The following is a 10828-nucleotide window of genomic DNA, read 5'->3' on the forward strand; positions in this document are numbered from 1 at the left end:
TGCCATGCCAAGGTCCTTTCCCTCCCCAAACCCCACTTTCTCCAAGTTTCTCCAGGTTTCACTCCCCAGATCTCCAGGAATTTCCTAACTTGGAGCTGGCAACCCTACTTATCTTCCATAAATCTAATTCTTTTTAAAACAGACATCATAGCAAGATAGGGTTGCTAACTCTAGGCTGAGAAATTCCTAGACATTTTGGGGATGGCGCCTGGGAAAATGGGATTTGGGGAGGAGAGGGACATAAGTGGGTAGGGTTGTCAGGTGTCTGGTTATCCCCCAGACAGTCTGGTGTTTTCTGGGATTGTCCGGGGGAAACACAGTTAAAATACCAGTCATATAAATGTCTGGTATTTTTAAGTGGCCGGGGTCCATGGGCTGGCCTTTCTGTGCCAGCTGTACCTAGAATCATAGAATCATAGAGTTGGAAGGGGCCATACAGACCATCTAGTCCAACCCCCTGCCCAGTGCAGGATCAGCCTAAAGCATCTCTGACAAATATTCATCCAGACTCTTCTTGAAAACTGCCAGTGAGGGGGAGCTCACTACCTCCCCAGGCAGCTGATTCCACCTTTGAACTACTCTGACAGTGAAAAAGTTTTTCCTAATACCTTTCCTAATACCGGTACCTTTCTGCATGCAATTTAAGCCCATTGCTTCGGGTCCTACCCTCTGCTGCCAACTGGAACAGCTCCTTGCCCTCCTCCAAATGACAGCCTTTCAAATATTTAAAGAGAGCAATCATGTCCCCCCTCAACCTCCTCTTCTCCAAACTAAACATTCCCAAGGCCCTCAGCCTTTCCTTGTAGGGCTCAGTCTCCAGACCCCTGATCATCCTCGTCGCTCTCCTCTGCACCCTCTCGATTTTGTCCACTTCCCCTTCCCTCTGCTTCCAGGCGGCCCAGTATCCAAGTACCAGTGAATTGGCCAGCCAGCCCAGTCAGCCTTCTGCACTGCCTCCCCCCCCCCCCCGCTTCCAGCCCTCCTCGGAAGCAGCCGGCCAGTCTGAACACTGGAAGAGTGCCTGACCCAGCGGGTCCAGCTCCTCCACCACACCCAAGAAGTGGCAGGCCCACCCGAGCACAAGAGAAGCTCCTGGTCCAGCCTCCTCCACTGCACCTGAAAAGTGGCGAGCCCACCCAAGTGTTAGAGGAGCACCTGGCCCAGCTACCCAGCCTCCTGTGCTGTGTCTGAAAAGCGGTGGGCCAGCACACCCACCCAGCCTCCTGAGTGCCAGGGGAGTGGCCAGCGATGATGTTGCTCCATAAGTGCCATCATTGCGCTGGGCCCAGGAGTACAAGTGCTTTGTATGTGCGAGAGGAATCTGGGATCCAGTTTATTCTTTTCTTCAACCAGACAACCCTACAAGTGGGGTATAATGAGCCAACCCGCCAAAGCAGCCATTTTCTCTGAGGAGCTGATCTCTCAAGTCTGGAGACCAGTTGTCATTCTGGGAAATCTCCAGGTCTCACATGGAAGTTTGCAACACTATAGGAAGGACCTCTAGTCCTTACATATGAGCTTCGAAGAGAATAGCTGGCTACTGCTGGAAACACAATCCTGGACTAGATAGAAGTTGGAGTGATCCAGCAAAAGAGCATTTTTGCCTTTTAAAGAAGCTAGCAAACTTTGTTCAAGGGGTTTTGCATATCCTTTAGCATTAAATATTTATTAAACAAAAGGGGGTAAACAATTGGCTTGCAACAACATTTGATATTTCATCTAATGGGCTTCTTATGGCTTGCAAGAAGCAAGTGTCAAACCATAACCTTCCTCTATAATCACAGAGCGTTAGAATCTAAGGAGGTGCCAATCAATCTTTTTATTTGTGCCGTTTAGCTGCTGACATGAACAGAGCCGGGGTTGCTCATCTTCTGTTCACAGCACATCCATATTTAATAACTGTAACAACAAAATGCTCATATGAAAATGTGACACCAATTACTTGGGGATTTATTATCAGGATGAAACAATCCCATGGCAATTGGTAGGGATTCCAAAGCATGAACAACCTCTAACTTCCAACCTGTTTACAAAGTTATTTGTTTACATTTGTATAAAAATACAATTATTTTAGCTCATTCGCTGAGTAGCTTCAGTGAGGCGTGGACTTGTCTTCCCTGTGGCCATTTTCTGGAGGCTATGGCAGCCCTTGGCAGCTGATGTTGGTGCTTCCTCCCATCCCTCTGCTCTCTTCAACCGCCAGGCTCCTCTCCTAGCTCCCTCTTCTCGGGTTCCTGCCTTCTGAGTACCAACCATGAGAGATAAGTCACCCCATCATGAAAGTCATCATCGGCATCGGCGGGGTCACCGATGCCGATGTGAGCTTTACCCAACTGTAGTGTTGTGCATCAGGATGATTTCTTTAAGTTATGAATGCTTTGGATATGGATGCTATGATGAGCACCATCAATGCTTGGAAGAGAAAGTCAATCAAGTTTGAATGATCACATGGCATTAATACACTAGATGTCAGAACTATAGAAGATTCAGCGGAGAAGGACAACACCATCCATATCCTTACTGTTGAAGGATTCTTACTTACAGAGCTCTGATTGATGTTTTTGACTACTGATTCTTTTTTTCTATTCCCTATGAAGATTGCAAGAGGAGGAGAAGTTCAAGGAATTACACTGTGCCGGATGCACCTGAATTGTTTGATGGTCATGTCTGGCCCATTTAGGTCAAACATAAGAAGGTGATGGAAGACCTTATAGTTGATGTAGTTCAGTTGAATGGAACACAATCACTGGAGGAGCTCTTTAATGATGTCTATGGGTATATCCAGAACAGCTTAGAAGAACTGATGAAACTGCTGACCTAAACAAGCGGCTGGTGACATCTCAGAAGTCCAACACACACCTATTGAATAACTTAATTTTTTTTTTTACATATGCCTAGCTTGACAGTAAAGTACTGACTTTATGAAATCTATGAAGATTTTCCCTTTTTTTGTTAAGGATGTTGTTGATGTATCTTTGCCAGTGTGGCCTTGATTAAAAAGCATTCTCCTCCCTTAAAAAAATAAACAAAAAACCACAATTATTTTAAACTAGCAAAACACTCATCAGGTTTACACTGGGAGCCAGGCACAGCAGAATTTCATCAAGACCCCTGTAGTAACAGAAGGCCCCATGTTCTCCTGGTCAGGTGACATCAGCAGCGAACAGGGTGCTCTACCAGACCCTATAAAGCTGCTGACTTGGGCTTTGATTCCAGTCTGGGCAACATGTTGCTCTGTCACTCACTTCTGGCTCGGCTTGCCTGAAAATTGACAGAGAGATTCCGATCCATTGGGAGTGTGTCATTCAGTGCTGGAGAGGAGGGCAGGGTTTGCCTCCAATACAGTAATACATTAATTTGATATTGAATAGACTGATTTCAAATAATGCTAAACTAGAGTTGTCAACTCTGAGTTGGAAAATTCCTGGAGATTGGGTGTGTGTGTCGAACCTGGGGAGGGCAGAGTTCAGAGAGGGGAGGAAACTCAAAGGAGTGTAATGTCGTTAAGTCCAACCTCCAAAGCAGCCATTTTCTCCAAGGCTTTTATAATCCAGAAATCTCTTGTAATTCTGGGAGATCCCCAGGCCTTACCTGGAGGTTGGCAACCCTGTATGAGATTATGGGATTGCTAGGAGCTGTGACTTTCACATTTTTGACCAGCCAATCCTAAACAGAGTCACACACAGTCCATTGCATTCAATGGGATTAGATGGATGAAACTTTGCTGCCAGTGTGCACTGAAAAAAATTCTGTTTCCTTTTTGAATCTGGAGTTTCCAAAGGAATTCTATCCTGTTATTGGTTTTTTTCCTGGCTGGGTCTTGTCAGCTCAAAGCTAATCCATTTGGGTTTTTTTTGTTTTATCATCATGAGTTTCAGCCCTGTTCTTTGCAATGAGGGCTTCCAGGCTCTTTGGGGCAGCTGCTTTTGCACTAAATGGCACCCAAATCAACAAACCCCTGCCTCTAACCCATTGACCCACAGAATTTTTCCTCAGATGCAGTACATACACACACAATGGACCCTGAAGAAGGCAAGGTTTGGTGGGTACACACTTTGGCAGGAAATGGGCTGGCAAAGCGGTAGTGGCCACAGGGTGGTGGCAACATTAAAAACAACTCTACTTTATGTCCACTTTTTTCTTTTTCTATAGTGCCAATAAATTATTACCTTTGCATCCTACTGTTGCCTGGTTGTGCCATGTTTACCTGTGTTTTGCAGATTTGTTCCCGCGACGAGGGGGTGTTCTTGCATTAAACACTCCCAGTCTCCATTGCCCAAGTTAAGGCAGCATGATTGTTTGACCATCCCCCCAAAAACATATTTATGTTTTTCCCCATAATTTTTCCTTTTTCTGTGGGCAGGCAGGATTATTTTTAAAAAGTCAGAGAGGGCTAATGACTTGCAGGATTGGGGGGGGGAGCAATCCTAAACAGGTCTATTCAGATGTAAGTCTCGTGTTAGTCCATTGAAGTCTTCTAGGACTTTTATCAAGTTTGACTGATTGAACAGACCACTTGCACCCCTGAGCGACACTTTTCCTCAGAACAACCAACCGTCCAAGTGCCCTGATAGAGGTGGACAAGACAGACCACTGCTTGGGTAGCACTGCAAAACAAACCAAGATGTACCCCCACAGATCTACTCAGATGTAAGTCCCATGTTATTCAATAGTACTTACTCCCAGGGAAGTGTCTTTTGAATTGCAGTCTATGATTGAAGTCTATGCATCCTCCTTCAAAACATTTCCAAAGCTGATAGGTGGAAAGGGGTTTCCTCTTGCGAGGACCTGATTGGATCCATTGCCCAGGTAGTGATGGGGAAAACAGATGCACTCATGCACGTTGTGCTTATTCCCCCTTCCCCCCAACTGACTTAATTAATAATGTAAGGGGTCTCTCCCCTTGCGATCTGATTGGTGAATACCATTAATGAAAACAAGATCCTGCAGCTGCGGCCACCACGAGGCAAAAATGAAAATGAAACAAAACACATAAACTTTTTGGTGGAAGGGTATTGTTATAATTCTGTTTTCTGGATTTGGTCCACTATTCTAGATGCCACTTTAACAAAACGAAACAGCCATTTCTGTGTGTTTTTCTGGCTCGTTTGTTTTGTCCACCCCTATCTAGTGAGGCACAACAAAGCTATTCCCTTTCTGATTCCTGCTTCTAAGTGGAAAATTCGCAGGGATCCTGCTGCCCGGACCTGAAACGGAGAGCTAATGGAGCACTCTGGCTGAGGCTATGAGCTGTGAGCCAGGAAATCCCTGATTCAAAAGGCCACATGGTGCCTTGGGCAAACCCATATTTTCTCCACTACTCCTTTGCAAGATATGGGGAAATAGTGCCAGCTTACTATTGAAGATTAACCTCTTATTTGCAAAGAGATTTGACCACTTGAAACGGGTGCTGTCAGGATGGAGTAGGCAATCTTTTTGGCTGGAGTGGTAAAAAATACTGTGACCACCTGTGATGATGGTAGATCCAGAAGACTTAGCTGTGTTAGTCTGTAATTGCAAAATAGTAAAGAGTCCAGTAGCACCTTTAAGACTAACCAACTTTATTGTAGCATAAGCTTTCAAGAACCACAGTGCTCTTTGTCAGATGCATTGGAAGTTTATGCTACAATAAAGCTGGGTGACCTTGGGTCAGTCACAGCTCTTCCAAAGCTCTCTCAGTCCTACCCCCCTCACAGGGTGATTGTTGTCAGGATAATAATAACATTCTTCGTAAACTGCTCTGAGTGAGTGTTAAGTTGTCCTGAAGGACGGTATATAAATTGAATGTTATTATTGAGAGCCAGTCTGATGTAGCAGCAGGACTCTAATTTGGAGAGCCTAGTTTGATTCCTCCCTCTTCCGCTTGAAGCCAGCTGGGTGACCTTGGGTCAGTCACAGCTCTCTCAGAGCTCTCTCAGCTCCACCCACCTCACAGGGTGATTGTTATGGGGATAACAATAACATACTTTGAAAACTGGTCTGAGTGGGTGTTGTCGTCCTGAAGGGTGGTATATAAATTGAATGTTGTTGTTGTTGTTGGACAAAGATCAGTTTCCATGGAGAAAATGGCTGCTTTGGAGGATGGGGTCTATGGCATTGTACCCCTGAGGTCCCTCCCTTTTCCAAACCCTGTCAGCTCCAGGCTCTATCCCTCAAATCTCCAGAAATTTCCTAACCCAGAGCTGGCAACCCCGTGAAGTCAGAGCTTACTTCATCAGATGCTCTGGCTCACAAAAGATGTGGACATATTTTTGTTATCACTTCCCTTGTCGGAATCTGTCATCATTCCATCTCTTTTGTGCAGTTCTTCCTATTTCCTTTATTTTTGTCTTGATTGGATACTGTATTTCTCTGTTGATCTTTCAGCATCCCGAGCCGTGGCTTGAGTCTCACTTTGATTTCTTGGATTTTGTTGAACAGATCTCTTGGTCTTCCTTTGTTCTCTTCTGTTTCTTTGCACTGGTTATTATAATAGATTTCTTTATCTCTGTATGCAGGTTGCTGAAAAGCTGCATTTAGAATTCTGATATATTTCTGTCACTTTTTGCTTCTCATCTGTCTTTTAGCAATTTTAAGAGTTTCGTCAATCATCCATTTAGGCCTCTCCTTTCTTTTGGCTGCAGGAATAGTTTTTGCGCAATCTTTATTGATAATATCTCTAGTTTTAGCTCACAGTTCTTCTGGTTCATGATCAATTAAATTTAGTAATGTAAATCTGTTCTTTATGTGGTCTTTAAATTCTTCAGGAATGTTATTTAGGGGGGGCGTGGCATCGACGGAGAGGAGGAAGGATGCTTAGTGCAAGAGCTCCGCCCCCCTTCCAATTTCTCCTTTAAAATCATCACAACAAAAAGAAACACACTAATTATGGGAAAGCAGATGTCCGAGAAAAAGAGGCACCAAGTAAAGGCAATAAAAAACTCACAGAACTTTTTTCCGAGATGGGAAATGACATTAGAGTCAGGGAGACAGCAGGGAGAGGAAGACAAAATGGCGGGCGCAACTAAAACTGCTGAAATAAGCTCACCTTCCCAACAAGACAGCTTTACTGAACTGATAAAACAAATGGAACAAAATCTGCTTGACAACATAAAAATGTTATCACAGCAATTTACAGCACAATTTGCTGAAATGAAAATCGAAATAAATAAAGCAACTCACAGTGCTAATAAAGCAGTGGAAATAAACAATGCAACTCAGATAGAAGTCAAAGAGCTTCAACGTAAAAATACTTATCATCAGGAAAGATTATTAAGGTTGGAAATGGCTATAAGACAGAAGAATGTTAAATTTAGAGGATTTAAAGAAAATATTAATATAAATGAAGAGTTGCCAAACTTTCTGTTCTCATGGCTAACAAAGCAGCTGTAGTGGAATGAAAATGAAGATGAGACTTTAAAAATAGAAAATGCTTACAGAGTGGGATCAAGGAACAGCGGAAAGAACAAATATTCCAGAGACATCATAGCTACTTTTCAAGATGGGAGCATTAAGAAAAAAATTCTTGCAACAGCTAGAGCGAGGGGAGCACTTGATTACAACGGAACCCCAATATTAGCCTTCACTGATCTACCACCAGAAGTACTGAGCAAAAGAAGAGAGCTGAAAAGAACATCTGAGGCTCTAAAGAAAGCTCAAATCAACTATAAATGGACTAATCTTGTTCATCTAGAGGTCACACATCAAGAACAAATCTACAGAGCTATTGATCAAGAGTCTGGAGAAGCACTTCTTAGAGCCATTGGAATTGACTCCACAATAGAAATGGAGAGGAACACACAGAAAAGAAGAATGCTATCTGCCTTATCTCCCATTAAGAATAGCAAAATACCAGTTCGTTTGAATTAGAGGATTGTTCTCAATAAGCAGGACATAATTTTTCATGTTGTGAATTTTAAAAAAAGAAGCATTTAATTAAGATACTATAGGGGATTGGGGTGGTAGGGGGGATAGGGGGTAATTGCACTTAGCCCTCATTGTCTTTTCCTGCTCTTGGAATTGGTATTTTTATACCAATAACCTGTTAGGTAATTACCTGCAGGTCACCGTGTCAGGATTGTCTTTATGTGGGATTGGGGGAGTGGGAGAAAGGGGGTGGGAGAGGGTGGGTAGGGAGGGAGGTGAAAGTCAGGAGAATTTATGGTTGATAACTTTCTTTAGGGGGAAAGGGGGGAGGGGGGAGAGAAGAAGGATTTGTAATGTTGTAGTGATTCAATGATAGTTACGTATTATTGCCTTTTTTCTCACTATTTTCAAGCCCAAGTTTATGAATAAGTTTGTCTACCTTTTGTGAAACAATTTTAGACTATCTACTAGAAAGATATTTTATGCTATATACCACAAATGTTTCACTAGAACATTTATCTATTAGTATTTTTGGAATAGTTATCTCTAAAAGCTTTGTAACTTTTTTGTATTTGTAAGCATTATTAATAAAAAATTTATATTAAAAAAAGGAATGTTATTTAGATTATGCTTTGGTGCTATGGTTCTTTTAGTGTTTCTATTATTAAATTAGCTTTATTTTAATTTTTTTTATATTTAGGGAACTAGAATGGGAGAATGGTGCTACCCCCACCCCAGAGAAAAATCCTGCAGGAAGTTCTGCTGTGCAAGTCGCACTGCAATGAATAGCAGCTGTAGAAGAAACAGTTCTCCTTTGCAGGGTATACGTGAAAACACAACGCTGCCTTCTGCATGCAGTCTTAGCTGCTGGACTGTATGAAGGAACTGAGCACATTTTCAGGTATGGCTTTTCCACAAGAGTATTCCACAATTTATACACAGTCTCATTGAATAAAATGGAAAAAAACTGGTTCTGAAGAAATGTTAGGACAGTTCCCCTAGTCTGCCAAAGGCATCATTCCTCTCTTTGGTGTGGTAATATTGTGGGGATAGTGCCATAAACAGTGTCATTATGAGAGCAAATAAAGAAGAGACTTTAAAATAAATTGCATTGTGGGGCTGAAAGAGACCGTAGTATTCTAATCTTTTATGTGTTATGTGCCATCAAGTTGCCTCCGACCTATGGTGACTCTATGAATGGAAGACCTACAAAATGTCCTATGCATCCTTGTCTGACAGTTTTGCCACTCGATTTCCCCATATTCTGTCCAAAGTACAGGTTGTGCATCAAAACAATCAGATGTTGTGGTACCCCTATTTCTTTTAAGACCCTCCATAGCTTTTCTTGATCCACACAGTCAAAAGCTTTGCTATAATCTATAAAACATAAGTTGGTTTTCTTCTGAAATTCCCTGGTAGCCATTCCATGGTAGCCATTAGCCATTGTAAATTTGCAGTGTGATCATATAAACTAATTTATGGATTATTATCTTAAAGCATTTATACTGGGCACTCCCATCACAATGTTCTCAAGACAGTTTTGGTTTTGTCTGGAATGCCCTAGTTATGCCTTAATTCAGTTACCTTCAAACCATGGGTCAGGACGCTACTAGCTCTGATAACAGTAGAGATGGGCACGAACCAGAAAAAAACCAAACCATGTGGTTTGTGGTTCGTCAAATTTCATGAACCACGAACTTTCACAAACCTGCCCTGGTTCGTGAACCAGTTCGTTTGGTTCATGAAAATGTCACATCCAGGTCAGAAAATCATCACTTCTGGGCCAGCAGAAGATCACTTCTGGGCCAGCAGAAGTTCACTTCCTGGTCAGCAGAAGGTCTGCAGGAAGTCCATCCCCTGTTGCCTAGGAAACTGATTGATTGGCATCAGGCTGTCTGCAGTGACGAACCAAAAAACGCACCAGCCTAAAAGTTTGTGGTGGTTCGTCAGAAATGGGATTTGACGAACTGTGGTTCTTGAACCACGAACTGGCCTGGTTTGTGCTTAATTTTGGTTCATATTTTGGTTCGTGCCCATCTCTAGTTAACAGCCTCTATGGAGACTCCAGATTTTTGTTGCTTCTTTTTTGGAGGGACCTGCTGCTAGTGCTTATGTGTAGAAGACAAGAAAGTAATGAGAACAAGAAGGCAACCCTTCACAGGTAGGGTTGCCAGCACTGCCTTGGCAAATGTCAGGAGACTTTGAGAGTGGTGCCTGAGAAATGGGGAACTTGGGAAGGATGTGATGTCACTTCCAGGTGATGCTTTAGGAATTTCCCCTACTCTCTGTGGTAAAGACCAGGGCTTTTTTTCAGCTGGAACACGGTGGAATGGAGTTCCGGAACCTCTTGGAAATGGTCACATGGCTGGTGGCCCCACCCCCTGATCTCCAGACAGAGGGGAGCAGCGTGGAGGGCAATCTAAACTCCCCTCTGTCTGGAGATCAGGGGGCAGGGCCACCAGCCATGTGACCATTTTCTCCGAGGGCAACCCACTGAGTTCCACCACCTCTTTTCCCAGAAAAAAAGTCCTAGTAAAGACTATGAGGAAATTCATCACTATTGAGGCCATTTTCCAGCCATTTTCCTGGCCTCCTCAATTCCTTGAGACCAAGCGACTGGGGCCAAAAGTGGAGGTTTACCTACTGTGGATGGGCAGATGGCAAGCCTATTCACAGAGATGGATAAGTGTCCCAAATAAAAGATTTCTGATTTGTATTGGCTTATGGCAGATCTACAAACAAAATTGGGGAGTGGGGGAGAAAAGCAGTGACTGACTGCAGCCAAGCCAACATTTTTACAGAAAGGAGAAAGATGAGAAATATCCCAACATGTTCAGCAGAAGCCTGCCACCCTCTTGAAAAGTTAGTTGGACAATATCTTAAAGAGGAACAAATGCACCTTCACATTAAGATATTAAGTAATCAGAAAGTTCTACCATTGTGAAATTTGCATGTCCATTTTTGCAGGTAAATGTCTAAGGAT

The 10828-nt window shown here is 43.1% G+C and overlaps 1 pseudogene; it reads left to right on the top strand.

Annotated features, from left to right (window-relative positions):
• The first annotated feature begins 2276 nt into the window (after window positions 1-2276).
• On the top strand, window positions 2277-2821 carry LOC129335014 (nicotinamide riboside kinase 2-like; annotated as a pseudogene).
• The last annotated feature ends 8007 nt before the right edge of the window (window positions 2822-10828 follow it).

Source organism: Eublepharis macularius, chromosome 8 (assembly GCF_028583425.1).
Source record: "Eublepharis macularius isolate TG4126 chromosome 8, MPM_Emac_v1.0, whole genome shotgun sequence".
Lineage (NCBI taxonomy): Eukaryota > Metazoa > Chordata > Lepidosauria > Squamata > Eublepharidae > Eublepharis > Eublepharis macularius.